Source organism: Microcaecilia unicolor, chromosome 5 (genome assembly GCF_901765095.1).
Source record: "Microcaecilia unicolor chromosome 5, aMicUni1.1, whole genome shotgun sequence".
Taxonomy (NCBI): domain Eukaryota; kingdom Metazoa; phylum Chordata; class Amphibia; order Gymnophiona; family Siphonopidae; genus Microcaecilia; species Microcaecilia unicolor.
In genome coordinates, this window is record NC_044035.1 from 17419828 (window position 1) to 17447010 (window position 27183).

Here is a 27183-nt window from a genome sequence, read left to right on the forward strand (position 1 = left end):
CTTGTTTCGATAATACGGGATTCCCCGCCCCTTCACAGGGACATCCTCAGAGATAGGTGCCCTTAGAGATGGGCGTACCCGTTCGAAAATGCCGCTCCACGTAGAAACTATTGCTTCAATTACCAGAGCTTTCTATATTCCAGCATAGACAGTGGCAAAGAATAAACATGACCAGAGTATGGAAAGTAGTATCTGAGGACAGTTTAAATTTTTATTTAGATTGTAAGCTCTTTTGAGCAGGGACTGTCTCTTCATGTTCAGTATACAGCACTGTGTATGTCTAGTAGCACTATAGAAATGATAAGTAGTAGTAGTAGTCTTTGGGATTCTGTGCGGAATCTTGCTACTCTTTGGGATTCTGCACAGAATGTTGCTACTCTTGGGATTCCGGAATTTTGCTACTCTTTGTCCTTTTCCCTTATTTGTCCTGTTTGTCTGTCTACCTCTTTTGAGCAGGGACTGTCTCTTTGTATCAGGTGTTCAGCGCTGCGTGCGTCTGGTAGCGCTATACAAATGCTACTAATAATAATAATTAAAACTATTCTGGAGAACTGTTATTTGGAAACTTTAACCCATGGGACACTTTCAGTAACATTTGCTTTGGAACCGGATACAATTTGGACTGAAAAGCTTTTCTTTAGATATACGGCTGTTTCTTTTCTGGTATCAACAATTTCTGTTTTTCTGGATACTTCTAAAGCCTCACAAGAAGGGGAATTTGTAGTTTCTAAGGATGCAACATTTTTTTTGCTGCACTAAGTATCAAAATCATAAATATTTATTCTGTAATCCTGGGAAACAGATTGGTCCAGATTCCGTCTACTTTAAGTATGTTAAGTGTAACCGCTTTAAAAGAACACTTTAAGGATTATGTTCCAGTTGATGTTATTTAGCAGATTGTGATATGATTAGACTTGTGGTTTTGGAAATGTGCCCTTTTTCTTGACTTGGACTTCCTTTCCTCTTGCAGTCTTAGTAAGAAATCTCTTTGGTTGGTTTTCTTTTTTACTTTTTCTAATTATTATATTTTGTACTACTAAGTTCTTATTAATAGATTTGGCTGTATTACTTAATGCAACTGTAATCTTGTGAATGTATATTTAAAATTAAAAAAAAAATAAAAATTATTTTAAAAACATTTAAAAATAAAAGGAATTAGTCATTTTGGGGTCCTTTTACTAAGGTGCGCTGACAAATGGCTTGCAGTGGCGTAGGCGTGGGTTTTGGATGTGCGCCGATCCATTTTTCAGCGTACCTGTAAAAAAGGCCCTTTTTTAATATTTGCCAAAAATGGATGTGCAGCAAAATCAAAATTGCTGCATGTCCATTTTGGGTCTGCGACCTTGCCGCCAGCCATCGACCTAGCGTAACTGGGTGGTAATGACCTCTACACGTCAAATGCCACTTGGCACACATCCAATACGTTTGTCCGAAAATAAAAATTATTTTTTGGCCGTGCGTATCAGACGTGCACCAAAAATGAAATTACTGCAAGAGCCTCGCAGTAGTCGGGCAGTAACTCCATTTTGGCGCATGTAAGGCGCGCATAGACCAGAGGCGTAGCTACGTGGGGCCACGGGGGCATAGGCCCCCGTAAATTTGGCCCTGGCCCCCTGCCGATGACCCTCTCGACCCCCCCTCCCACTGCCAACCCCATCCACCGCCGCCGGGTACCTTTGCTGGCGGGGGACCCCAACCCCCACCAGCCGAGGTCCTCTTCTCTGGCACGGCCGCGTTGCTGATCTGCAAGGCTTCGTTCTGTTTCTGTGAGTGTGACGTCGTGCAGGACGTCAGACTCACAGAAACAGAACGAAGCCTTGCAGATCAGCCAGCAACGCGGCTGCGCCGGAGAAGAGGACTTCGGCTGGCGGGGGTTGGGGTCCCCCACCAGCAAAGGTACCCGATGGTGATGGCGGCGGGGGAGGGTTGGTGGCGGCGGGAAGGGGGGGTTGAAAGGGTTGGCGCCAGTGGGGGTCAAAGTTGTTGGTGGTGGTGGCAGGGGGGGGGTCAGCGGCACCGGGGGGGGGGCTAAAATGTGCCCCCTCACCTCGGGCTCTGGAACCTCCCTCCCGCCGAAGTCTGGCTAAGCCCCTAGCATAGACGCTTACGTGGCTTAGTAAAAGGGCCCCTATATAAAACCAGAAAGATCCTAAAATCTCCTTGTATATGTCTGAATGTGTGTGTTGGAAGGAGGAAAGACTTCTTTTAGCATCTTATAAAAAATTCAATTGATTTCAAAAGGTTCAGAGAACATCAAAATTCTCCATCTTCTTCTGCAAATCAGAAAATGATTCTTCAAATAGCTCCATTGCATTTTCAGATTTTAATAATTCAATCTTTTGCTTTTTTCACTCTGTAATGTCTCAATAGTTAACCATTTATTGAGAATAGAGTTCCATTTCTCCATTTCAATATAAATTATTAACTACTAGTAAAAAAGGCCCGTTTCCAAAACCAATGAAACGGGTGCTAGCATGTGGTTTTTTTGTGTGTGTGTGTGTGTGTATGTGTCACACAGTTATTTTGTGTGTGTGTATGTGAGTGTGTGAGTGAGGGTGCGGTGTGTGTGCAGGCTGTTGATGTGTGTCTTTTTTTTTGCTTGAGGGTTGGGGGATGTGCTGTGCTGTGCTGGCAAAGTGGGTTGGATTGGTGTGTGGCTTTGAGGGTGTGTTTCTGTTGTATTGTGTGTGTGTGGTTTTGTCTGTCAAGGAGGTTTGTGGAGGGGGGTCTTTCTGTTGGTGAAATGTAAATGTAAATTTTTGCACATACCCACAGCAGGAATATTCTTCTCTCGTTCCAGCGGTGGTTCTGTGCTCTCCGTGCTGCACAGATAGATAATGAGCCATTCTGCTGGGGAATGCTCCTCCCTTATTGTCACGTAGTTTCCTCTGATTGGTCCGTCTTACGTTGCCTAGTGTTGCCTGGGAACGGTGTTGTGATGGTCCTTTGTGTTTCAGAATGTTGAGGGTGTTTTTTCTGATTGGTCCGTCATGCGAGGGTGGGGCAGAGAGACATGGTCAGTGTTGAGGCTTCACCACCATGAATCCATGAACCCTTCAGTGACTGACTGAGTGACTTCAGAACGTTGTCTTCAGAACATTGAGGGTGAGTTTTATTATAGTAGATCTGAAAATAACCTACGGGCTTCAAAAAAAACCCCTCAAACCCAACAGAATATGTACATTTTTACAATACTCAACCAATATGGCACCATGTAATTCTAATCATATAGACGTCTCGTAAAGATTCAAGAGATCAGCAGACCATATAGATGAAAAAGTAGATATACCATTCTAAACGAAGGAAGGAGTCTTCAAAATACCTGTGACTTGATCTGATGAATAACTATATCCGTTATCTCACGACTGCAATGTTATCGCTCTCATTATGTCAACACCATTTTGTATCAAAGGATTTTTATTAGACCACTGCTGTTCTATGAGCTGTTTGAAATTGATTGATATTTATAAGTTGAGTATTGTGTTCAGTTCTGGTTGCCATATCTCAAAAAAAGATATAGCGGAATTAGGAAAGGTTCAAAGAAGAGCGACTAAAATGATAAAGGGGATGGAACTCCTCTCGTATGAGGAAAGGCTAAAGAGGTTAGGGCTCTTCAGCTTGGAAAAGAGACGGATGAGGGGAGATATGATTGAAGTCTACAAAATCCTGAGTGATGTAGAATGAATAGAAATGAATTGATTTTTTACTCATTCCAAAAGTACAAAGACTAGGGGACACTTGAGGAAGTTACACGGAAATACTTTTAAAACAATAAGAGGAAATAGTTTTTCACTCAATGAACAGTTAAGCTCTGGAACTCTTTGCTGTAGGATGTGGTAACAGTGGTTAGAGTATCTGGGTTTAAAAAAGGATTGGACAAGTTCCTGGAGGAAAAGTCCATAGTCTGTTATTGAGATGGACATGGGGGAAGCCACTACTTGCCCTGGGATTGGTGGTAGCATGGAATGTTGCCACGATTTGGGTTTCTGCCAGGTACTTGTGACCTGGCTTGGCCACTGTTGGAAACAGGATACTGGGCTAGATGGACCATTGGGTCTGACCCAGTATGGCTACTCTTATGTTCTTATGTAAGAGGCTGAAACTGAGGACTTTCTCTCCCTCCTACACATCCATTTGGACTTGTATATAGGGAGAGTTTGGGATGTTTCTGGTGGTTCAGTGCTCTGTCTCTTGGCTGCAAAACAGAATTGTATTTGGTACTGTAAACCACTATAATGGGTCTGTCTTGACTGACGGTCTAATTCTCTGGAGCAGCAAATGAATAAATATTGTAATAATCTAAGGAGCCCTTCCAGTGTGGAACGCGTGCCCATGGGCGGAGAGTAGGTGTGCCTGCACAAATCGAGTAGCGCAGAAACATTACTGTGCCCTACCTGATTAGCGCAGAAGCCCTTATCACCTCCTAAACCGGCGGCAGTAAGGGCTTCCGCGGTAATAGCCATGCACTAATGGGGAAATTAGCATGTGACCATTAAAGAAAAATATGGCAAAACAGCCATTTTACCGCCTCGCTAAAAGGGACTGCAGGGTGCAGAGAACCCACAGGCTGACACCAGCGCCGGCCACTTTTTAGCGCAGCTTGGTAAAAGGACCCCTAATTATGACACTATGAGCATAACACAATCCACGTACTAATCAAAGCTTTAAAACTGTATTACATACAACATTTGCAACACGTGTCTGTAATGACAAATGAGAATGATAGTAACATAGTAAATGACGGCAGATACAGTGGTGGAAATAAGTATTTGATCCCTTGCTGATTTTGTAAGTTTGCCCACTGACAAAGACATGAGCAGCCCATAATTGAAGGGTAGGTTATTGGTAACAGTGAGAGATAGCACATCACAAATTAAATCCGGAAAATCACATTGTGGAAAGTATATGAATTTATTTGCATTCTGCAGAGGGAAATAAGTATTTAATCCCTCTGGCAAACAAGACCTAATACTTGGTGGCAAAACCCTTGTTGGCAAGCACAGCGGTCAGACGTCTTCTGTAGTTGATGATGAGGTTTGCACACATGTCAGGAGGAATTTTGGTCCACTCCTCTTTGCAGATCATCTCTAAATCATTAAGAGTTCTGGGCTGTCGCTTGGCAACTCGCAGCTTCAGCTCCCTCCATAAGTTTTCAATGGGATTAAGGTCTGGTGACTGGCTAGGCCACTCCATGACCCTAATGTGCTTCTTCCTGAGCCACTCCTTTGTTGCCTTGGCTGTATGTTTTGGGTCATTGTCGTGCTGGAAGACCCAGCCACGACCCATTTTTAAGGCCCTGGCGGAGGGAAGGAGGTTGTCACTCAGAATTGTACAGTACATGGCCCCATCCATTCTCCCATTGATGCGGTGAAGTAGTCCTGTGCCCTTAGCAGAGAAACACCCCCAAAACATAACATTTCCACCTCCATGCTTGACAGTGGGGACGGTGTTCTTTGGGTCATAGGCAGCATTTCTCTTCCTCCAAACACGGCGAGTTGAGTTCATGCCAAAGAGCTCAATTTTTGTCTCATCTGACCACAGCACCTTCTCCCAATCACTCTCGGCATCATCCAGGTGTTCACTGGCAAACTTCAGACGGGCCGTCACATGTGCCTTCCGGAGCAGGGGGACCTTGCGGGCACTGCAGGATTGCAATCCGTTATGTCGTAATGTGTTACCAATGGTTTTCGTGGTGACAGTGGTCCCAGCTGCCTTGAGATCATTGACAAGTTCCCCCCTTGTAGTTGTAGGCTGATTTCTAACCTTCCTCATGATCAAGGATACCCCACGAGGTGAGATTTTGCGTGGAGCCCCAGATCTTTGTCGATTGACAGTCATTTTGTACTTCTTCCATTTTCTTACTATGGCACCAACAGTTGTCTCCTTCTCGCCCAGCGTCTTACTGATGGTTTTGTAGCCCATTCCAGCCTTGTGCAGGTGTATGATCTTGTCCCTGACATCCTTAGACAGCTCCTTGCTCTTGGCCATTTTGTAGAGGTTAGAGTCTGACTGATTCACTGAGTCTGTGGACAGGTGTCTTTCATACAGGTGACCATTGCCGACAGCTGTCTGTCATGCAGGTAACGAGTTGATTTGGAGCATCTACCTGGTCTGTAGGGGCCAGATCTCTTACTGGTTGGTGGGGGATCAAATACTTATTTCCCTCTGCAGAATGCAAATAAATTCATATACTTTCCACAATGTGATTTTCCGGATTTAATTTGTGATGTGCTATCTCTCACTGTTACCAATAACCTACCCTTCAATTATGGGCTGCTCATGTCTTTGTCAGTGGGCAAACTTACAAAATCAGCAAGGGATCAAATACTTATTTCCACCACTGTAAAGACCTGTGTGGTCCATCCAGTCTACCCAACAAGATAAACTCATTTTGGTATGTGATACTTTATATGTATACCCAAGTTTGATTTGTCCTTGCCTTTCTCAGAGTATAGACCATAGAAGTCTGCCCAGCACTGTTCCTGTACTAAAAGTTCTGAAGATTCTGGAATGCTAAAGAGTTACAAGATTCCAGAAACCCAATTAGAAGCAACATTCCATGTAGAACCCCAAAGAGTAACATAGTAACATAGTAAATGACGGCAGATAAAGACCTGTAGGGTCCATCCAGTCTGCCCAACAAGATAAACTCATTTTACATGGTATGTGATACTTTATACCCGAGTTTGATTTGTCCTTGCTATTCTCAGAGCACAGACCGTAGAAGTCTGCCCAGTACTGGTTTTGCTTCCCAAGTACCGGTGTTGCCACCCAATCTCCGCTAAGATTCCGTAGATCCATTCAGTGGCGTACCAAGGGGGGGCGGTGGGGGCGGTCCGCCCCGGGTGCACGCCGCTGGGGGGGGTGCCGCAGCGCGCGCCTGTCAGCTGAGTTCGCTAACTTCGCTGCAGCTCCCTCTGCCCCGGAACAGGTTACTTCCTGTTCCGGGGCAGAGGGAGCTGCAGCGAAGTCAGCTGACACGCGCGCCCTGCGGCACCCCCCCCCCAGCAGCGTGCACCCGGGGGGGGGTGTCATTTCGCGGCGGGGGGGGGGCGCATTGGCAATCCGCCCCAGGTGTCATGCCGGCTAGGATCGCCACTGGATCCATTCCTTCTAAACAGAATTCCTTTGTGTCTATCCCACGCATGTTTGAATTCCATAAGGTAAAGGAGGGGAGGAGAGGGGAGGATAGGACACCCAGAGGCCTGCCTGCCCGTCCGCCTGCCCGTTCATCCGCAAACCCAGACAAACGGACAGGCTGGCAAAACCTGCACGGATGCCCCGCACTGTCTTCAAAAAGAGGACATGTCTAGGTAAAACCGGACATACTGTATGGTAACCCTACCTCAGCTCACATCCTCTAGTTTTACCATTTCCCTTTCTCCAGAAAAGATTTGTTCCTATATAAACACCTTTCAAGTATTTAAATGCTGCCTCGTATCTCCGCTTCCCCTTCTTTCCTCTAGGCTACACATATTCAGATCTACCAGTCTCTTATCATATGTCTTATGGTGCCAGGCCCATATCATTTTTGTCACCTTCCTCTGGACCACTTCTAGTCCTTTTACATCCTTAGCAAGATACGGCCTCCAAAACTGAACATAATAGTCCAGATGGGGCCTCACCAGCGACTTGTACAGGGCTATCGACACCTCCTTTCTTCTGCCGCTTACGCCTCTCTCGATGCAGCTTAGCATCCTTCTGGCTATGGCCACTGTTTTGTCACACTGTTTTTTTTTTTTTTCACTTTAAGGACCTTGGACACCATCACCCCAAGGTCCCTCTCCCTGTCTGTGCATATCAGTCTCTCACCTCCTAGGATGTGGCTCTCTTGGATTTCTGCTCCCCAAATGCATCACTTTGCACTTCTTTTCATTAAATTTTAATTGCCAAATATTGGACCATTCTTCTAACTTTTGCAGATCCCTTTTCATGTTTTCCACTCCCTCTGGGCGGAGGGGGGGGAGGGAGTCCAGTCTATTACTGGCAGACTGGCAGATCTTAACTGCTATCTATTATCAGTGGTGATCCTAAGTCGGCTACCACCCGTGGCGGATCGCCGCTAGGCACCCCCCTTCGGGTGCAGCGGCGTCCAACCCCCCAGGGTGCAGCATGAAACCCCCCCCCCCCCGGGTGTATTCTTGCCTGCTGGAGGGTGCAGAAAGCAGCCGCGCGCCTGTTGGCTCCGCTGGCTCCCTGCTCCCTCTGCCCCGGAACAGGAAGTAACCTGTTCCGAGGCAGAGGGAGCAGGGAACCAGCGGAGCCGACAGGCACGCGGCTGCTTTCTGCACCCTCCAGCAGCATGCACCCAGGGCGGACCGCCCTTCCCTTGCTACGCCACTGTCTATTATCATTGTGGGATTCAGGCTAGAGCATTTGATATAAATTTATCAATTCTGTGGTATTTATACTAGGTGCATGTGTTGCATACAGACCCCCTATCAGACCCGGCCCACTCCCCCACCTGTACCATAAAATCCGCTCTTCTTCAGTCTTCTCCCGGGCAGCGGCAGCAGCACTCGTAGGCGGCCTGGACCGGGACTTCCTGCTTGAACCATCCCGCCCCCTTCTGATGCAACTTCCTGTTTTGTGAAGGGTGGAACAGTTCAGGAAGGAAGTCCCAGTGCAGGCAGCCTATCAGCGTCCCTGCAGCATAAAGGATGTTAAGGAACCAGAGGGGAGGGGCTACAACACTGTTGAACCGATTTCTAAATGACACTTGAAAAACTGGAACCGTATGATTAACCATTCTGACTGAATAAGTTTTTCTGTCTTTCCTGGCACTGATGCCAGAAGGTGACTCTGCCTGATGCTGCCACACCGAGGACTGATGAATATAGATAATGTTTGATTGATTTTTTTTTCACTGCTCATATGGTAGCTATCTTCATGGGGGGGGGGGGGTGTTCCTTATTTGATTTAAATCTCCCTCTAATTGTATTGGATCCCTATATTTGTGGACGTGAGCATTTTCTGTTTAGATGCTTTCTTTGATGATGGATAGATTTCCAATGGCTAGAATTAATTTTATGTAATGCTGAAACAACTGTTTATATCCAAGAATTAAAAAGTAACAAACAGTTGCAAAAATGTGATCTACAAGTCAATCTACATGTCAAGGTTTCTCATATCTCTGTGCCAAATGGTGAAATTCATCAGGTGGGAACCTAATTATTTGATATTCTGGAAATACCTTAAAGCCTCTCTCTTGAAGCAATTTCTCACGGATGATCATAATTAATTTAAACCCCTAATTGTATAAGTATTCTAATTTTTCAGTTCCACTCTATTATTTATGAATGACTATAAATTGTTACATTTTTGCATCTAGCATTCATTTCTATATTACATATTGTAATTACTCAAGCCTCGTTTAACTCTGTTGTTACTGTTTAATGTATACTATCGTGCATCACTTTTTTGTACTGTCAATCACAATACATTTGTCAGCCACATTGACTCTGATCTATTGGGATAAAGTGTGATATAAATGAAATAAATACAAATAAAAATAACTAAAAGTAACATAATACTTTCACAATAACTTAAACATATTACTTTCATTGAACAAGTAACTAATAACTTTTATACATTATTTTTACTAAGTACATAAGTATTGCCATACTGGGAAAGACCAAAGGTCCATCGAGCCCAGCATCCTGTTTCCAACAGTGGCCAATCCAGGTCACAAATACCCGGCAAGATCCCAAATATGTAACTTGCCCCACCCTGCCAGTTCGGATCGGGATTTTAGGATTGATTACCCAGCTTTCCAAATCAGAACTCAAGGTTTGTTACATAAAGGGTACGTGAGATATTTTTTTCTCAGTGAGATATAAGCGAGTCAGCATCAACCTATCCCAAAAAAGATGGATCCTGTTAGCAAACCTAAATGAGGCCTGGCACAAGCATGTCACCTTGTGAAACCCAAGCATGTAAATGAAAAGCAGGCCGCCTCTTGGAGGAAGTCCCTGCGGTCTGCAGCATCTTGGGCCATTAGCAGACAGCAGGGAGATGGAATGATAAAAGAAATCTGCCTTGCAGGGATGGAGAGTCAAATGGAAAGTAACCTGGACTTGGCAACAAAACAGAAGCCAAACAAGCTTGTGCCTGCCAGCTGCAGGGATCATCTCGATGAGTGCACTGTTTCTTTTTTTTACCACAGGTTAAGGTTAATCCCTTCCAATAACAGTGTATTGACTTTTTTTTTGCTAATCTCCGGGGAATTTGCTGTCCATGGAGACTGACAAAGCTGAAACAGTGACAGGTCAGACTGCATGCACGGAGGACACATGCATGTCACCTTTGTATCTTCTCATTTCAGTTCTGGTATCAGTGTCCCCAACATTTTAATCTGCAGTGAGGGGAAGGGGGAGAAGCACATCCTAATAATATCATATCAACCATCAATATATATATAGGAGTAGCCTAATGGTTAGTGCAGTGGACTGAGATCCTGGGTTTGATTCCCACTGCAGCTTCTTGTGACCACCCTCCATTACCCCAGGTACAAAACTTAGATTGTGATCCAACTAGGGACAGAGAAAGTGCCTGAATATAATGTGTGCACTGCTGCATATGTCTAGTAGCACAATTAATTTGGATGGGCCCTTCCACATCCCTCCCCATACACAAAGACACTTTAGATACATAAAAACGTTTTTAACCTTCCCCTCAGCTTCCCCTTGCTATTCGCATAACATTTCTCCTTCTCTCCCGTTCTCGGACTGTATCTGCCCCCATCTCTGAATCCCCACCCTGGTGTACCTCAGAGGCGGCCACAGAAATTAATTTTCGCTGCATGTGGCAGTCCATCAGACTTCCCTCTGCCACATCCTGCCCTCGCTGACATCACTTCCTGTTTTCTTACTGGCAGAATGCAGAAGAGAGAAGCCTGCTGGGCAGATGTACACAGTGAAAATGAATTTCTGCGGCCACCTTTGAGGTGCACCAGGGTGGGGATTCAGAGATGGGGCAGATAGCGGGCCAGCAGCAGAGGAGAGGGAGAGAGGGGAGTTTGCTACCACTGCTGGATAGGCCTGAGCCAAAACTGCTCCAGACCTTCCGGTATCTTTTCCACGGTAAAGCTGGGGACTGCTTCCGTGCATCGGGTCGGAAAACAGCTGTGCATCGCCTTCCATGCACATTTGTATAGTAATTAGCTCATTATAATGGCTTTGTATTCCGTTTTCATTAGCTGCTACCGTGATAGGAAAAATGCTCAGAGAACCCTCTTGTGCATGTCTCGTTTTACTCCTTGCTCACTAAATTGGATAGAACTGGTATAAAAACCATGTTGCTGGCTTGTCAGATTTTGTGCATCTGGGCTTTACACTGGAAGAAATAAAGAATCAGCAAAAGCTATGCTGGTGATGCAGGATAAGACCTCTTCTGGACTTCATTAAGGGGGAGGAATGGGTAGGGTTGAATTCTTTGCCATCTGACTCCACAAGGGGATAGGCCTTCTGCTTTCTCAAGCAAATCTGGTCATCACAGTGTATATATAGGAATTCTACTACTACTACTACTACTACTACTACTATTTAGCATTTCTATAGCGCTACAAGGCGTACGCAGCGCTGCACAAACATAGAAGAAAGACAGTCCCTGCTCAAAGAGCTTACAATCTAATAGACAAAAAATAAATAAAGTAAGCAAATCAAATCAATTAATGTGAACGGGAAGGAAGAGAGGAGGGTAGGTGGAGGCGAGTGGTTACAAGTGGTTACGAGTCAAAAGCAATGTTCTTTTCTCAGCCCAGTCCTTGGAAGACACGCGGAGGCATATTTTCAAAGTACTTAAGACTTACAAAGTTACTTATCTATCTATCTACTTACCATTTCTATAGCGCTACAAGGCATACGCAACGCTGTACACCATACACAGAAGACAGTCCCTGCTCAAAGAGCTTACAATCGAGATAAGACAGGTAGACAGAACAATTAAGGGTAAGGGAATAAAGAGGTGAGGATAAAGGACAGGGTAAGTGAGTTAGGAGTCAAAAACAGTGGTAAAGAGGTGGGTTTTGAGTTTGGACTTGAAAATGGCTAAAGAAGGGACTAGACGTACAGGCTCGGGAAGACTATTCCAGGCGTGAGGTGCAGCGAGATAAAAGGAACGGAGTCTTGAATTAGCAGTAGAGGAGAAAGGGACGGATAAGAGAAATTTATCCACAGAACGGAGTACTCGAGGGGGAACGTAGGGGGAGACAAGAGTGGAGAGGTACTGGGGAGCGGCAGAGTGAATGCACTTATAGGTCAACAGGAGAAGTTTGAACTGAATACGGAAACAGATAGGGAGCCAGTGAAGTGACTTAAGGAGAGGGCTAATGTGGGCATAGCGACTTTGGCGGAAGATGAGTCACGCAGCAGACTTTTGGATTGATTGAAGAGGAGAGAGATGGCTAAGAGGGAGTCCGGTGAGAAGTAGGTTACAATAATCAAGACGAGAGGTGATAAGAGTGTGGATAAGGGTTTTGGTAGAGTGCTCAGAGATGAGGGGATATATAGAGAAAGAAACCACAGGTTTTGGCAATCTGTTGAATGTGAGCAGAAAAGGAGAGACAGGAGTCAAAGATGACCCCAAGGTTACGAGCTGATGAGAGAGGGAGAATCAGAGTGCCATCCGCCGAAATAGAGAAATGGGGGGGGGTGGGGGGGTGGGAGAGGAGAAGTAGGTTTAGGGGGAAAGACTTAGCCAACTGGATTTTTAGGATAGCCATGACAAATAGACCTGAGGAAGACTTGCTTATATATCTCATGGATGTTCATTGGGGGTCAGTATTCAATGCGATTTAACTGGCCAGAAACAGCTCCTGGCTAGTCAAATCGGCTATTTGGGGTAAACCAGTTAGAACTGAACTCAAAACCAGCTATTTTGGGGGCGGAGTCAGCATTTGGCCAGCTAAGTGCTGATATTCAGTATTTAACTGGCCAGGTTAACTGCAAAAGTAGGAGCACACAAAAGTCAGTCCTAACTTTGTGGGCCTATTTCTAAGCTACGGTGGCATTTTTGGTGCACGCTAAAAATAAGCGTGCGCTGAATGCCAGAGATGCCCATATATTCCTATGGTTATCTCTTATATTTAGTGCATGCTAATCATTAGTGCCAGGGCTGCTGAGAGACTGGGCCAGGCCCGGGACAAGGCCACCCCCCGGGCCCCCCCACCCGAGGTCGCCGGGCCCCCCTCCACCCACCACCGGACCCTCTGCACAGACCTTCAAAAGTGCAGCAAGCAGCAGCAGACCACTCCTTCCTTCCGTGCCCTGCCCTCGCGGGTTACGTCAGGCGAGGGTGGGACACCGAAGGAAGGAGTGGTCTGCTGCTGCTTGCTGCACTTTCGAAGGTGAGGCGCTTAAGTTCAATGCCAGGGAGTGACTGAGGGCGGGCGGCGGGCCCCCCCCCCCGGAGGCCCGCGCCCGGGGAATTTTGTCCCCCCTGTCCCCCCCTCTCGGTGGCCCTGATTAGTGCGTCAATTTGGAATTACCACCCGGCTACCACACGGTAATTTCATTTTTTACGCATGCCAGAAAATAGTTTTTATTTTCTAGTACGCAGCCTCATGATCAGAGCTTTTGCCGGACCTGTCAAACAAGTGCGGGAAGGCTGCACTCAGGCACAATCCTCCCGCACTTTATCCTATGATTAGAGATGATAGCGTGCATAAATTTGCATGCTATTATCTCTGATCATAGGGATGGTAAAGCCCCCCAATGTCCAGCGCTATTTTTAGAGCGCTGTTTGGAACAGCGCAGGGCTTTTGATAATCTGCACCTTAGTGCATAAGTGCAAGGGGATACACATAACATATAGAATATTAGCCCTCTCCTCAAGTCACTTCACTGGCTTCCTATCCATTTCCGCATACAGTTCAAACTCCTCTTATTGACCTATAAGTGCATTCACTCTGCAGCTCCTCAGTACCTCTCCACTCTCACCTCTCCCTACATTCCTCCCCGGGAACTCCGTTCACTGGATAAATCTCTCTTATCTGCACTCTTCTCCACCACCGCTAACTCCAGACTCCGTTCCTTTTATCTTGCTGCACCATATGCCTGGAATAGACTTCATGAGCCGGTACGTCAAGCTCCATCTCTGGCCGTCTTCAAATCTAAGCTGAAAGCCCACCTTTTTGATGCTGCTTTTAACTCCTAACCCTTATTCACTTGTTCAGAACCCTTATTTTATCATCCTCACTTTAATATTCCCTTATCTCTTGTTTGTCCTGTTTGTCTGTCCTAATTAGATTGTAAGCTCTGTCAAGCAGGGACTGTCTCTTCATGTTCAAGTGTACAGCACTGCGTACGTCCAGTGGCGCTTTAGAAATGATTAGTAGTAAGTAGTAGAATACTATCAATAGTCATGACTGCCATTGAATAGGTGTAGCAGTTTGGCGTCTACCTGTAGGCGGCCAATGCCATTTTACACTCGTATTCTATAACTGCGTTTGGTGCCAAGTTACAGAATTACCACTTTGGAAATGATCTCTGATCCTTTGTATCCACAGATCCTAGATACTAGTGGGGTGAGTCAGGCAGACAGTGCAACACAGAACAAAAACTGACTAAGGTAGTCTGTGGGAATGAACATACAGCCAGAGAAATCAGCCTCAGACCCACTCAAAGAAAAGGGTGTTTCCTCTTGTCCCTCTCTCCCAAATCTGCAGCCTCCCTTCTACCCCCTCACCCACCCCACATGTTCCAGCTAAGTCCGGATTCCACTTTCTCTCTGTAGGTCCAGCAAGGAATTCTGCTATTTCTCCAGTACTATGAATAGTCCCTGCCTACCCCCTTCCCCGAACACCTGACCCTTACTCTGAAGCATGGGGGAAGGAGGGGGGGGGGGGGGAGGAATGAGATCTTTTGTCTCCTTTCCAGAGCAAGGAAAAGCTTCCAGGGGGCTGCAATCACAGAATATAATCACAAACACAAAATAGAGAGAAAGACAAGGAAACCAGCCCATCATCCTTCTAAGTCTGGTGGAGCCAAGAGAAAAACTCCTAGTCCAGGGACCTGCCCTTCTCCTCCAGCCTCTCAAGAGTTAATGTGACAGAAGGATTAAAAAAAAAAAAAGCTTACCGTCCAGGTTCAGGGATCCCTGAGTTGTGCCTGCGGTCGGTCGCTCGCTCAAGATCCCCAGAAAGCAGCAATATGCAGACTGGAGGGGGCAGGATGCACGGGGTCTGGCTCATCATCTGGCTGCTTCCTGGTAACAGAGATGAGCTCTAATCCCCCTGGGATGAAGTCTGATGCAGGGTTCCTGGCCGGGGCTTGGAAATCCGGGATCAGTTTACAGCCACAAGCTCTGCTCTTCAAGGGTCCAGGCTTTGTTCATTGCATTCGGTAGCCAAGACATCTTCGGAGCTTTGCGAAGGCACAGCCAAATTTGAAAAAGCCCAGAGCACCTGTTGCTTATCCCCCTCCCCTTATGAAAATTTTATGTTGAATTTCCATCCCCTCCCCTAGCCACCAGCACAACTGACATCTCAGGAAGCGCCGACTGTTGTAGGAACAGGGCAAGTTTAGAGCTGGGCATAGCAGTGAAGTGACGCCTGGAAGTCTTAAAGCCAAGAATTTTGTGGGGGGGCACTGTTTAAAAAAAAATGCAAGTCTTAAATCACTGAGAGGGGGGGGGGGGTGAAACTAGCATAAAGCAATTAGCACTTTACCTAAAAACCAGTCCTGCAGCTCTTGCTGGTGGGGGATAGGGGGGGCTGCCATTCGTCTTAGTTAAACTAAGAAGGCTCTGCTTTGAAACTTTGTGACCTGACGTCACGAAGTTTTTATAGTTTATTAAAATTTCATATACCGCTATTAGGTGAACCCTCTAGAAACCAAACAAAAAGAATTAAAAGAACTACAATTCTGGCCAGGAAAAAAACTCCAACACATTCAAGCGGGTTATTCGGGCACTTAAAACTAAGCAGTAGGAGTAACTACACTAGAGACCAAGAGCATCTTAAGCGGAATCAAAAGCTTGGCGGGTCTCGGGCAACAATTAGACTAGGCAATGACCTAGGGCAGCAGCTGGGCTAGGTGTGTTTAATAAGGTGCAGTTACAGTCAAAGCAGAACAATAGTACCACCACAGCTTTATAAACTCAAAACCTGAATTTTTACCCACAGGGAGGTGGGAATTATCCTCTTTTAAAGTTAAACTGGAAATTAATATTTAAACGTATGACATCCATTTAGGTTTTTTTTTTTTTTTTTTTTTTTTACAGGAGGGGGTGGTGTTGACGTGATCATGATCTCGCGGGGGTTGCTGAGCCTTGCAGCTGCCCTGGCTCTAACTTGATAAACTGGGAAAAAGGAAGAGGGGTATATAATCCCGAGACTAAAACATCTGACTTTGGAAATGACGACGAGGCAAGTCAGTGAGAGAGTTAAGACTTCCAAAAGAGAACCAGCAGGAATCCGTCCCAGACGCTGGTGATTTCCCGGGAAAGCTTCAGAGATCTGCGGTGGTCTCATCACGGATGAGACCCAAAGAGTCTCAAAGGAAGGAATCGGGTGCGCGTGTGGCGTTTGCCTCCAAGATTGTCGGCGAGCAAGCGCTGAAAACTAAACCTACCTGTACTGCCTGGTCGTCCTGCCTCTAAGCAGCCTGCCTGCTCTTTGGCTCAGGAATCCCAACTCTCCAGATTCCTGCGCAGGCTTCATTCAAGAACAGGGTAACCCCAGGCCACTCAGAGATTGATGGGAATCCAGGTGCCACCGGCCAGGTCCTTCCTGGCATCTGAGCGGTTACATAAACTCAGCCTAAACCTCCACCTCCCTGACAAATTGGTTTCACCCTTAAAACCTGAAAGCTTAATCTGCCAAATCGCAGGGCTTTGCATTCTTTAAACCTTATCCAAACAGTTTGATTTGCTTTTTCTGTGTTTTTTTTTTTTTAATCAGCAAAAGTTGAAGTTTATTGTGAACAAAAATTCTTAAACTAAACTGGGGTGAAGTATTCTCCCTATCCGAATAACAAATTGCTGTTGTAACTACTTTTGCTTTTATACATCCTGGTTTTTTTTGTATTCTCCCCCCACCCCCCCAAAAAAAAATTTGTTTGCAAGCATCCTTAACTGGTGCTCATTGTCGTCATTCTGGCATCTGATCTGAAGACAAGTCAGTAAGACCTCGGTTCTGCAAAATACAGGCATAGCCAAACAGCTGGAGATAGCAAGCAGCTGTTTTTCTTTTTCAGTCATGCTCTTCAACAGATGTTTAGCCCTCATGATGACGTTTTGAATGTGAAGCCAGAGCAGAGCACAAGCAGGGAAGTGCATGCTTTACTACACTTCATAAGCCCCAGGAGTTTATTTTTCTAACCCCCATGGCCATCCTTTGATGTAATGTTACAGCCCAAATACTAAATGCGTGTAAGACTCTGGTAATCTCCCCTCCTCCTATCGCATATGTCTGTTTATACATATAAGTAGTATACTAGCCATACTTGGTACTGTTATTTCAATATTTTTACTGCTGTAATTGTCTATTGCTCATGTTTGATTTATGCTTACTGTAACACCGCCTCGAGTGAATTCCCTTGAAAAAAAAAAGCAGTAAATAAATCCTAATAAATAAATAGGTAGTTCTGAAAGCACCCCAGCCAGTCAGGTTTTCAGGATATTCACAATGCACATACAGTGGAAGTAGTACATACACATCTGTCATGGATATTCATTATGGATACCCTGAAAACCTGGCAGGCTGGGGTGCCTCCAGAACTAGGTTCTTAGTAGGTCATATAAAAAATGCTTTTATGATTCAAACACGTGTGGGATAAACATAAGGGAATCCTATTCAGAAGGAATGGATCCTAAGGAGCTTAGCCGAGATTGGGTGGCAGAGCCAGCCGGTGGTGGGAGGCGAGGATAGTGCTGGGCAGACTTATACGGTCTGTGCCAGAGCCGGTGGTGGGAGGCGGGGCTGGTGGTTGGGAGGCGGGGATAGTGCTGGGCAGACTTATACGGTCTGTGCCAGAGCCGGTGGTGGGAGGCGGGGCTGGTGGTTGGGAGGCGGGGATAGTGCTGGGCAGACTTATACGGTCTGTGCCAGAGCCGGTGGTGGGAGGCGAGACTGGTGGTTGGGAGGCGGGGCTGGTGGTTGGGAGGCGGGGATAGTGCTGGGCAGACTTATACGGTCTGTGCCAGAGCCGGTGGTGGGAGGCGAGACTGGTGGTTGGGAGGCGGGGATAGTGCTGGGCAGACTTATATGGTCTGTGCCAGAGCCGGTGGTGGGAGGCGGGGCTGGTGGTTGGGAGGCGGGGATAGTGCTGGGCAGACTTATACGGTCTGTGCCAGAGCCGGTGGTGGGAGGCGAGACTGGTGGTTGGGAGGCGGGTATAGTGCTGGGCAGACTTATATGGTCTGTGCCAGAGCCGGTGGTGGGAGGCGGGGATAGTGCTGGGCAGACTTATACGGTCTGTGCCAGAGCCGGTGGTGGGAGGCGAGACTGGTGGTTGGGAGGCGGGGATAGTGCTGGGCAGACTTATAAGGTCTGTGCCCTGAAGAGGACAGGTACAAATCAAAGTAGGGTATACACAAAAAGTAGCACATACGAGTTTATCTTGTTGGGCAGACTGGATGGACCGTGCAGGTCTTTTTCTGCCGTCATCTACTATGTTACTATGATAGTGGGAGTTGGCCGCTTCTGACCCTAACCTCCTCCCTACTAAAAACTCCCCACCCCCCCCTCCCACTATTACTTGCTTGGGACATTCTCCTCCCAGCTCAGAGGACTCTGACTATTTAATGCTGTGTTTAGACATGTCAGCTCTACACCAGAAGCACAGGAACCAATAATCACACACCAGGATTATACGATGATTTTATCCTTGAGAAAACCCTATACGCCATAGTACTTCAATTCAAGGCCTGGAGGCCAGAGGCAGCCCCCACATTGACTTAAGTGTGGCCCTCTGACTTTCCCCTCCCCTCCTACATCTATATCACCCACCTCCATCAGCCTGTTCTCGAAGGACCCAATGTTCTGAAGCAGCGCGGGGAATTAACTCTCCAATGATCAATGCTAATAATATGCAAACTTCGGCACGTTATTACCACTGATCATTGGGAGGAAAGTGCCTGGGCATGTGCTCAGGCACAATCCTCCCATACTTGTTTTTTTTTTTGTTTTGGTTACATTTGTACCCCGCGCTTTCCCACTCATGGCAGGCTCAATGCGGCTTACATGGGGCAATGGAGGGTTAAGTGACTTGCCCAGAGTCACAAGCTGCCTGTGCCTGAAGTGGGAATCAAACTCAGTTCCTCAGTTCTCCAGGACCAAAGTCCACCACCCAAACCACTAGGCCACTCCTCCTAGGCTGTGTAAAAAAAAAAAAAAAAAAATCCCAGCCCTGTCAAACATTTCACCGGGCTGGAGGTCCAGTGAACCACTGGCCCCCTTCCCAGGGCAAGGGTCTGGTGGCCTAAAGCACCCCACCCACTGACATGGGGGGGGGATGGAGGTCCATTTCTAACACCCCTCCCCCCCCCACAGTGGTCTACACCCCTACTCTCACCCATACCTTTAGATACCAGAGGAGGAAGTAGCACTCCCTCCTCCTTTCAGCACCGCCTCCAAATGCCCTGCCCAGTGCATCCTGGGATGTGCTGGGTGGGGCTTCCATAAAACTCCTTTCAATGGTATGGAAGCCCCACTCAGCACATCCCACAATGCACAGGGCAGGGTACCATCATTTTGGAGGCAGCACTGGAAGAAGTGCTACTCCCTCCTTTGGCATCTAAAGACATGGGGGGGGGGGGGGGAAGTTAAGGGCCATAGAAAGAGGGGGGGGGAGAGACCTCAATAGACCACTAGGTGTGGGCTACAGATTTGGTGACCTCCAGCCCTCTCTTCTGTTTGGGGGGGGGGCTGTGTCAGTGTCCAGGGGGTATGGGGGCAGGCAATAGGCCACCACAGTTTTGCCTTTGGGAGCCAGAAGTCCACCGGACTCCAAAGCCTGATAGTGACAGCCCAGGCTGTCTGGTATGGATTTGGGGGGGGGGGGGGGGGGGGAGAGAATAGCACCTTAACCCTGCCAACTGAAAGCTGATGTAGAGTTAAGGTGCTATTTCTCCCATATTCTCAGAGCGCAGTGGAGGAGTATGTTCTATTTAAGGAAGCAGAAAGTGAAATAGGAGGAAAAAATTTAAAAAGCAGGAGAAAACGGTCTGTCCAAGGTCAGGAGTGAGAAGAAATAGAGGCAACATTAAAGGCACCAGATAATAATGAAATGATCAGGTCTAAGGTATGGCCATCCCCATGAGTAGGCAAAAAAAAACATGCTGGGTTAGATTGAGATCTGAAATAAGACTCAAAAGTCTAAGACAAAAGGGGCACTATTATTATCCATATGACTATTAAAATTGCCTAGGATAATAGGATGAGGGGTAGCGCTATAAAATTGATAAGTAGTAGACTAAGGCAAAAGTAGATTACTAAAAAGCACACTAATGCAAAAGAGGTGGCAGGAGGGGGAGATGATAAATAAGCAAGAAATCTACTAAAATGGGGCCAGTGAGAAGGAATTGTAAGGCCACTTCCCTTGTTCCTTCTAGCCTATCTCATTGATTGTGTTTAACAACTGATCTGGCGACAGCCTATCATTACATTGTAAGCCACTTTGAGCCTGCACACCTGTGGGGAAAAGTGGGCTATAAATGTGCTAAAATAATAATAATAGCAGCTTATTGAGAGATTCTTACGTGGGAATTGAAAATCATTAATAAACTGCTGCCCCATCAGTTCGGGCGGTTATAGACTAAGTATGAATAGTTGGAGGGAACAGTCTGGTTTAAATAAGATGTATTGGAGTTATTAAGCCATATTTCTGTCGGGCAGAGGATATCCAAGAGGTAATCAGAGATAAGTTCTTGGATAAGTATTTATTGCATAAGGAACAGCAATGGATAAGGCCTATTTGCAAAGAAGTAATAGTGGAGAACTGAGAGGGACAGGATAAGGAGTTTAAAGACATAAGGACTAAAGACCAAGGTCTGCTGAAAAGAAGGCAGATTTGGATTTGTCCCCACAGCGCCTGAATAGGATTGCCTAAGCACATTGCCTTTTTAACACATTCTCTGTTTTTCACATTAAATGCATCCCAAACTGACGTTCTTTTGTTTTCTTGTCCCTTTACTCTACCCCTGCACAGTCAGCTTGGAATGTAGATGGCATATTTGATTCCTCCATCTCCATTTCCACCCACATCTCTAGTTTCTCCTCTTGTTTCAACAGCTTTGCAGTATTTGGAACATTCACGCCTCCATGCTTGCTTTATCAGAATTATTGCAACAGCCTATATGAGCCTGTCTTCCACTTCAGATTCTTCAGAACTTTAATCTAGGGCCTGTCTTCTATTCCAGCTTCTGCTCTATTCGAACAGCTCTCTTCCATCTTCTGCATTGGCTCTCTGTGACCTAGCATTGTTGACACGTGTATATGTGGTCTTTCACTGTCAATTGCTGAATTATTCTATCCAGGGCCAGTTTAAAAAGTGAGTTTGTGACACAACAGCTCAAGGAACTAAAGCTTAAGGACACCAAAAGCCTTTAACCCTCCATTGGCCCGGGTACATAATAAGTATCTGTAAATATGCAAACCACTTTGATTGTAACCACAGAAAGGCGGAATATCAAATCCCATCCTCTTTCCAAATTCTCAGTGCTGAGTATAGGGCCCAACCAACCTTTCCCGAACTGAAGAAGCGCAGTGGCAATACATCCCTTCATTCACCACTGTTCTGCTTTTCATCAGCACCACACCCCTCTTATAAGTACATGGGCATTTGATATATTTTGTAAGGCAGTGAATGTCCTTGCAGTTAAAAAAGGCTTGTGGCACCAGATGAAAAACAAAGTGGTACAAAGGGAAAGGCCTCCCTAGCCCTGGAGAGGAGGAAATATGAAAAGGGAGGGAGTCCCAGATACTTCAGTGGGGAGGAAAGCCAGGTGGATGAGAGGGAAGGAGGCTTTTGCTGCCTGATGTTGAAGGAATGGAAAAGGGGGGCAGTGGGGCAGGGAGAAGCAAAAGAGGGATGGATACCAGGAGAGGAAGAAAAAAAATTTAGGACACATTGAGTTGAGGAAATAGGCAGGGGGACAAATGCTGGAAAGGGAAGAATGTAGATGGATGCTGAGGAAGACAGAGTGATGGGGAAAAGGCAGGTGCAGATGCTGGTGGAGAGGAAAAAATGGGAAGAGGCAAGAGGAATGGACACTGGAGGTGTACTGGTGTTGTGGAATAGTTGCAGTTCTGACTTTTCATAGGTAGTGCCAGTGGTGTGCTGGTAAATTTTTAACAACAGGCTCTCTCCCCTGCCCCCCTCTGCCCTTCCATGCCCTCCCGCTCCCAAACACGTCCAACGATGTCCTTCGCCCCCACCCTCCCCTCTCGCTCCTATCCGTCAGTTTCTCTTACCGCCCTCAAAGCGCCGCTTATTTAAAGCGCTGCTGCCCGTCTTCAGCCTTCCCTGCTTGTTTCGGATGAGTTCTTCCCTCAGTCCCGCCTTCGCGGAAAAAGGAAATGACGTCAGAAGGTGGGACTGAGGGAAGAACTCATCCGAAACAAGCAGGGAAGGCTGAAGACGGGCAGCAGCTGTCAAAATTTAACAAGCGGCTCTTGTGAGCCAGCTCCAGCACACCACTGGGTAGTGCTAATGTAGTTTGAGTCACTGGAGGTGATAGTAGTAGGGTAAAGCTTCTGTACAGCATTCTGACTTACTTCTCAAAGTATAAAGCAATGACTATGTATTGGTGTTCCTGAGGTGACACCACAATTTGAATATTGTTTTTGTAAGGAAAGTCATTTGGTAAAAATCCTGTTGCAACCCAATCCAGTGCTCTTAATAAAATATGTAGAAAACTTGTATTTAAACCCAAAATGTTGAACAAAATAATATACTGTAAACAGAAGGGACACTTCTCTAACTTGTAAAAAGCAGTCCCTGAAACCCTTGAGGCTTTTAATATCATCAGTGATATGAATGCAGCACTTTCCCCAACACCTGATGAAGGGATTATGAAACAGCACAGAATGGCATAGCACTACAGCTGTGCTGTTCCAGATAAGCGAGATTTAATGACCGATTAATTTTTTTTTTTTTTTTTTTGTTAAATGTTTTGGATAGGCGACCTTCCCTTCAATGTCTGTGTGCTTCTGTTCTAGCACACTGTATATCTTCACCATTCATGATGTATTGTAAGCCACATTGAGCCTGCAAAAAGGTGGGAAAATGTGGGATATAAATGCAATAAATAAATAAAAATAAATAAATAAGCAGGTCTAACAGCAGGAATACAGTTAGCATGTATGGAGAACTACTATGAAGTTTCCTCTCCTCTTTTTTTCATGCCTCTTTCCTTTAATGCAAACTCTCCCTCAAGTATTTAGGATGCATACTGGTATCTGCCTTCAAAGCTAAATTCCACACTCACCCATTCCACTTAACCTTCTACTGAAGATGCTTGCAGTTTATTGATTTGCAAGACAAGCTTTTATTTAACATTGCTTAGAGCAGGGTTTCTCAACCCCGTCCTTGGGACACATCAGGCCAGCCTGGTTTTCATGCTATCCACAATGAAGATGCATAAGATAAATTTGCATGCACTGCCTCCATTGTATGCAAATTTATTCATGCATATTCATTGTAGATATCATGAAAACCTGACTGGTTAGGTGCATCCTGAGGACAGGGTTGAGAACCCCTCGCTTACAGCAATGTCTTGTTAGGGGTCATAAGGAGCCAAATGGATGCCAAAATAAGACACAAACTTTCCCCTTCATGTGTCTCCATTGTTGAGGGGGGGGGGGGGGGGATCTTCATGCACAACTGTCCACCATTTCCCCTTTAGTTCAGGTGTCGTTCTTTTGACAATGGGTTTGAAAACCCTTGATTAAGGTAACCTGAGCTGGGCCTGAGCTACAGAGAACAATGGATAATGCCTCTCACACACCCACCTTCATTCAATGCATACTTTTGGGTCCTGGACCGAGACATTTTGCTTGGTAAGCCTCACTACTTATGTCTTTTAACATACTGCTTTTGAATCCCTTAGAACATTTCTACCTCAGGAATGAGAATGAAAGCCAAAGAAACTGTGTGGTATGCTCGTGCTTTTGTTCTTTTTGCCAAACGGATTATTATGCAGCCTCCTAATTTAAAACATCGTTAGACTCAGTCCTAGGGAGTTAATATTTACACTTAACTTCAAAAGAAATAACCTCTTTATTCACTGTGCACTGAATTCCATGTACAAGAATTATAAGTATGCACCCTTTATGAACATCTTTTCAAGGTCCCAACATGTCTTCCTTCAGACATAATTCCTCCTACCAAAGCTTCCATGCAAAAAAAATTCCGTTTCCATTCATGAAAATATTTTTTACATTAAAAAAATCAATATAAGCTCAACAATGTTTGAAGATATTATAATGTAGTGTAGGTGTCTTGTTCGTGCACTTAACATAACTAAAGGTAAAAACAAAACAAAACCCTGTGATACCTTTTTATTGGATTAAAGTAATACATCTCTTTCTTCACGGAGTGGAGGAGCCTAGTGGTTAGTGCAGTGGACTTTGATCCTGGGGAACTGAGTTCGATTCCCACTGCAGCTCCTTGTGCACTTAACCTTCCATTGCCCCTGGTACAAAAATGAGTACCTGAATATATGTAAACCGCTTTGAATGTAGTTGCAAAAACCTCAGAAAGGCAGTATATCAAGTCCCATTTCCCTTTCCCTATTGGAGATTCTACATGGAATGTTGTTACTATTGGAGATTCTACGTGGAATGTTGCTATTCCACTAGGAACATTCCATGTAGAAGCCTGCCCTTGCAGATCAGCAACGCAGCTGCGCAGGCTTCTGTTTCTGTGAGTCTGACGTCAGACTCACAGAAACAGAAGCCTGCGCAGCTGCGTTGCTGATCTGCAAGGGCAGGCTTCTACATGGAATGTTCCTAGTGGACGAGTAGCCTAGTGGTTAGTGCAGTAGACTTTGATCCTGGGGAACTGAGTTTGATTCCCACTGCAGCTCCTTGTGAATCTGGGCAAGTCACTTAACCCTTCATTGCCCCTGGTACAAAATAAGTACCTGAATATATGTAAACCACTTTGAATGTAGTTGCAAAAACCTCAGAAAGATGGTATATCAAGTCCCATTTCCCTTTCCCTTGTTTGTGAGCTGACGCTCCCAACACAATGAAGACAATATGAAGGGGGTGTCAGTTCCTGAAAACTGATCAAGAGATATATTTACATTACTGCAGGGGTTCTCAGGACACACCCAGCCAGTCATGGTTTTGAGATATCCACAATCAAGATGCATGAGATTAATGTGCATGCACCACCTCCATCAGTAAATTAGATGTAGTGCACTAGTTCTCACAACTGCCTCTATCCAACCCTTCGTTTTTCAACACTGGGGAAACCTACTGCTAGCTTCAAACACTGTACTACCATACATCGTGATAAATCACTTTTGCTAAACAAATATATAATCTGAACACTCCTTGACCACCACAATTGGGGCCAGGTCTGTTGGCATAAAGGAAACCTTCAGTGAGACCACCAGTTTTTAACTCACCTAGGCATCACCTCCTGAAACATTAGCCGACTCTCCCTCCCCAGTTCCATCTACCTCAGTAGTATCCACCTTCCTACCCAGTAAATTACATTTCAGATCCAAAATCTTACTTCTAAAAAACACCACCAACTCCCCCCCACCCCACCATGGAAGGCAGCATTCTCAATTTCTTAGGGCCCGAAAGCATATTCACTGTATTAAACAGAACTCTAGCCTCATGAATATGAGTATTAATCCTATCGGAAAACAAAACTGGCACTTGGTCTCAACTGAGTCAAACAATTATTTATTAGCTGCCCTTTTCCAATTCATCCTATCCATTAGAGATTTAGACTTACGCCACATACGGTCCAGACGGCAAACCTTTTGTTTACAAAAAAAAAAAACATGGATTATGTCTGCTTGCTCTAAATGAAGGCATCACCTCCTCTAATACAAGCCTAATCTGAGTAGCCAAATCTCCATACATCATTCCCTCCCCTACATGCATATTCCCCAATGTTCCCACTATTTTTTGCTCCTAAGTGGTTAACACACTACTACCCTTTTCTATTACAGGTTTATCCAACCAAAACATCTGAAATAAAAACACCCAAATGATCAGTTCATGGAAAATTAACAGTATCCTTTACCAAACCTTCAATCACTCCTGCACCTCATTTACAAAAATGGGATCCACTAAATGGCCACCTTGATGTGTAGCAGACTGTACTAACTGGTGCAAATCACCCATACTTAATACTAATGAGAAAAGGGAAGCTCATCTTTAAAACGCATATTCCAGTACCCTAAAACTATCAAATCCTCATATCTTAATTGACGTTGTATGAGACACTCAACTGTTCTCAATTCTCCCCTTCCAATATAGGTAGGGAATAAAGCAATAATAATAATAATAATAATAAAAAAGCAACAGTAAGGGGCTTCCCAAATTTTAACAGCAGATCTTCTACTCCTTCAACCAACACATTATCCTACTGTTCCCACTTAAAATAATCCACCTCTTCTTCCCTATACAAGGTACACACCAATATTTAAAACCCTTAGGGCAGAGGAAGACTTATTGGGTGACCGCTATTCTTCAACCAAGTTTCAATCAAAAAGAAGCACATCCAACCTAAACTGTTCAATTACATGAACCAGATGCCATTTCCCCACCCCAACATACATGTCAATGTTCTATCACTGTAATTACCAAGACACTTAAATGATACTTGAAAATATCTATACAAAATTTTCTGAACTGTATCCATGAGAGTGTAACACCAGTAGAACAAGCATAATGCCCTCAGCCAATAATACCTTCAATATTGTACTCCCCATATTGCCAAAGCCAACCCACAATTGTAATTCAACAAACCCCCACATCACATAGAACCAACAACAATGTAGACTTCTAATAACAAACCTGTCTTTTCATAGGTCCTCGTGAAGGAACTCCTGGATGCTTTCCCTAGTAATTTATAATCCAGGGATTTTAATGGTCCACAAGACATATGCAAAACCAGTTTTCCCAGCTTTTTGAGTTCTGGGGGACCCTTGATAGCTCCTCCTCTCCTTGGAATAGTTTTCTTACATAGCTGCCAACCAGAAAGTTGTAAATTG

At 45.4% G+C, this 27183-nt stretch overlaps 1 protein-coding gene across 2 annotated transcripts in view; it reads right to left on the reverse strand.

Moving 5' to 3' along the window:
- Window positions 1-15435, reverse strand: part of VWA2 (von Willebrand factor A domain containing 2) — an 84965-nt gene extending 69530 nt beyond the window's left edge. For both annotated transcript variants that reach the window (XM_030202687.1, XM_030202688.1), the window contains exon 1: window positions 15078-15435. The gene's annotated coding sequence lies outside the window, so the exon portion shown is untranslated. The remainder of the gene's footprint in view (window positions 1-15077) is intronic.
- Between the last annotated feature and the right edge of the window lie 11748 nt (window positions 15436-27183).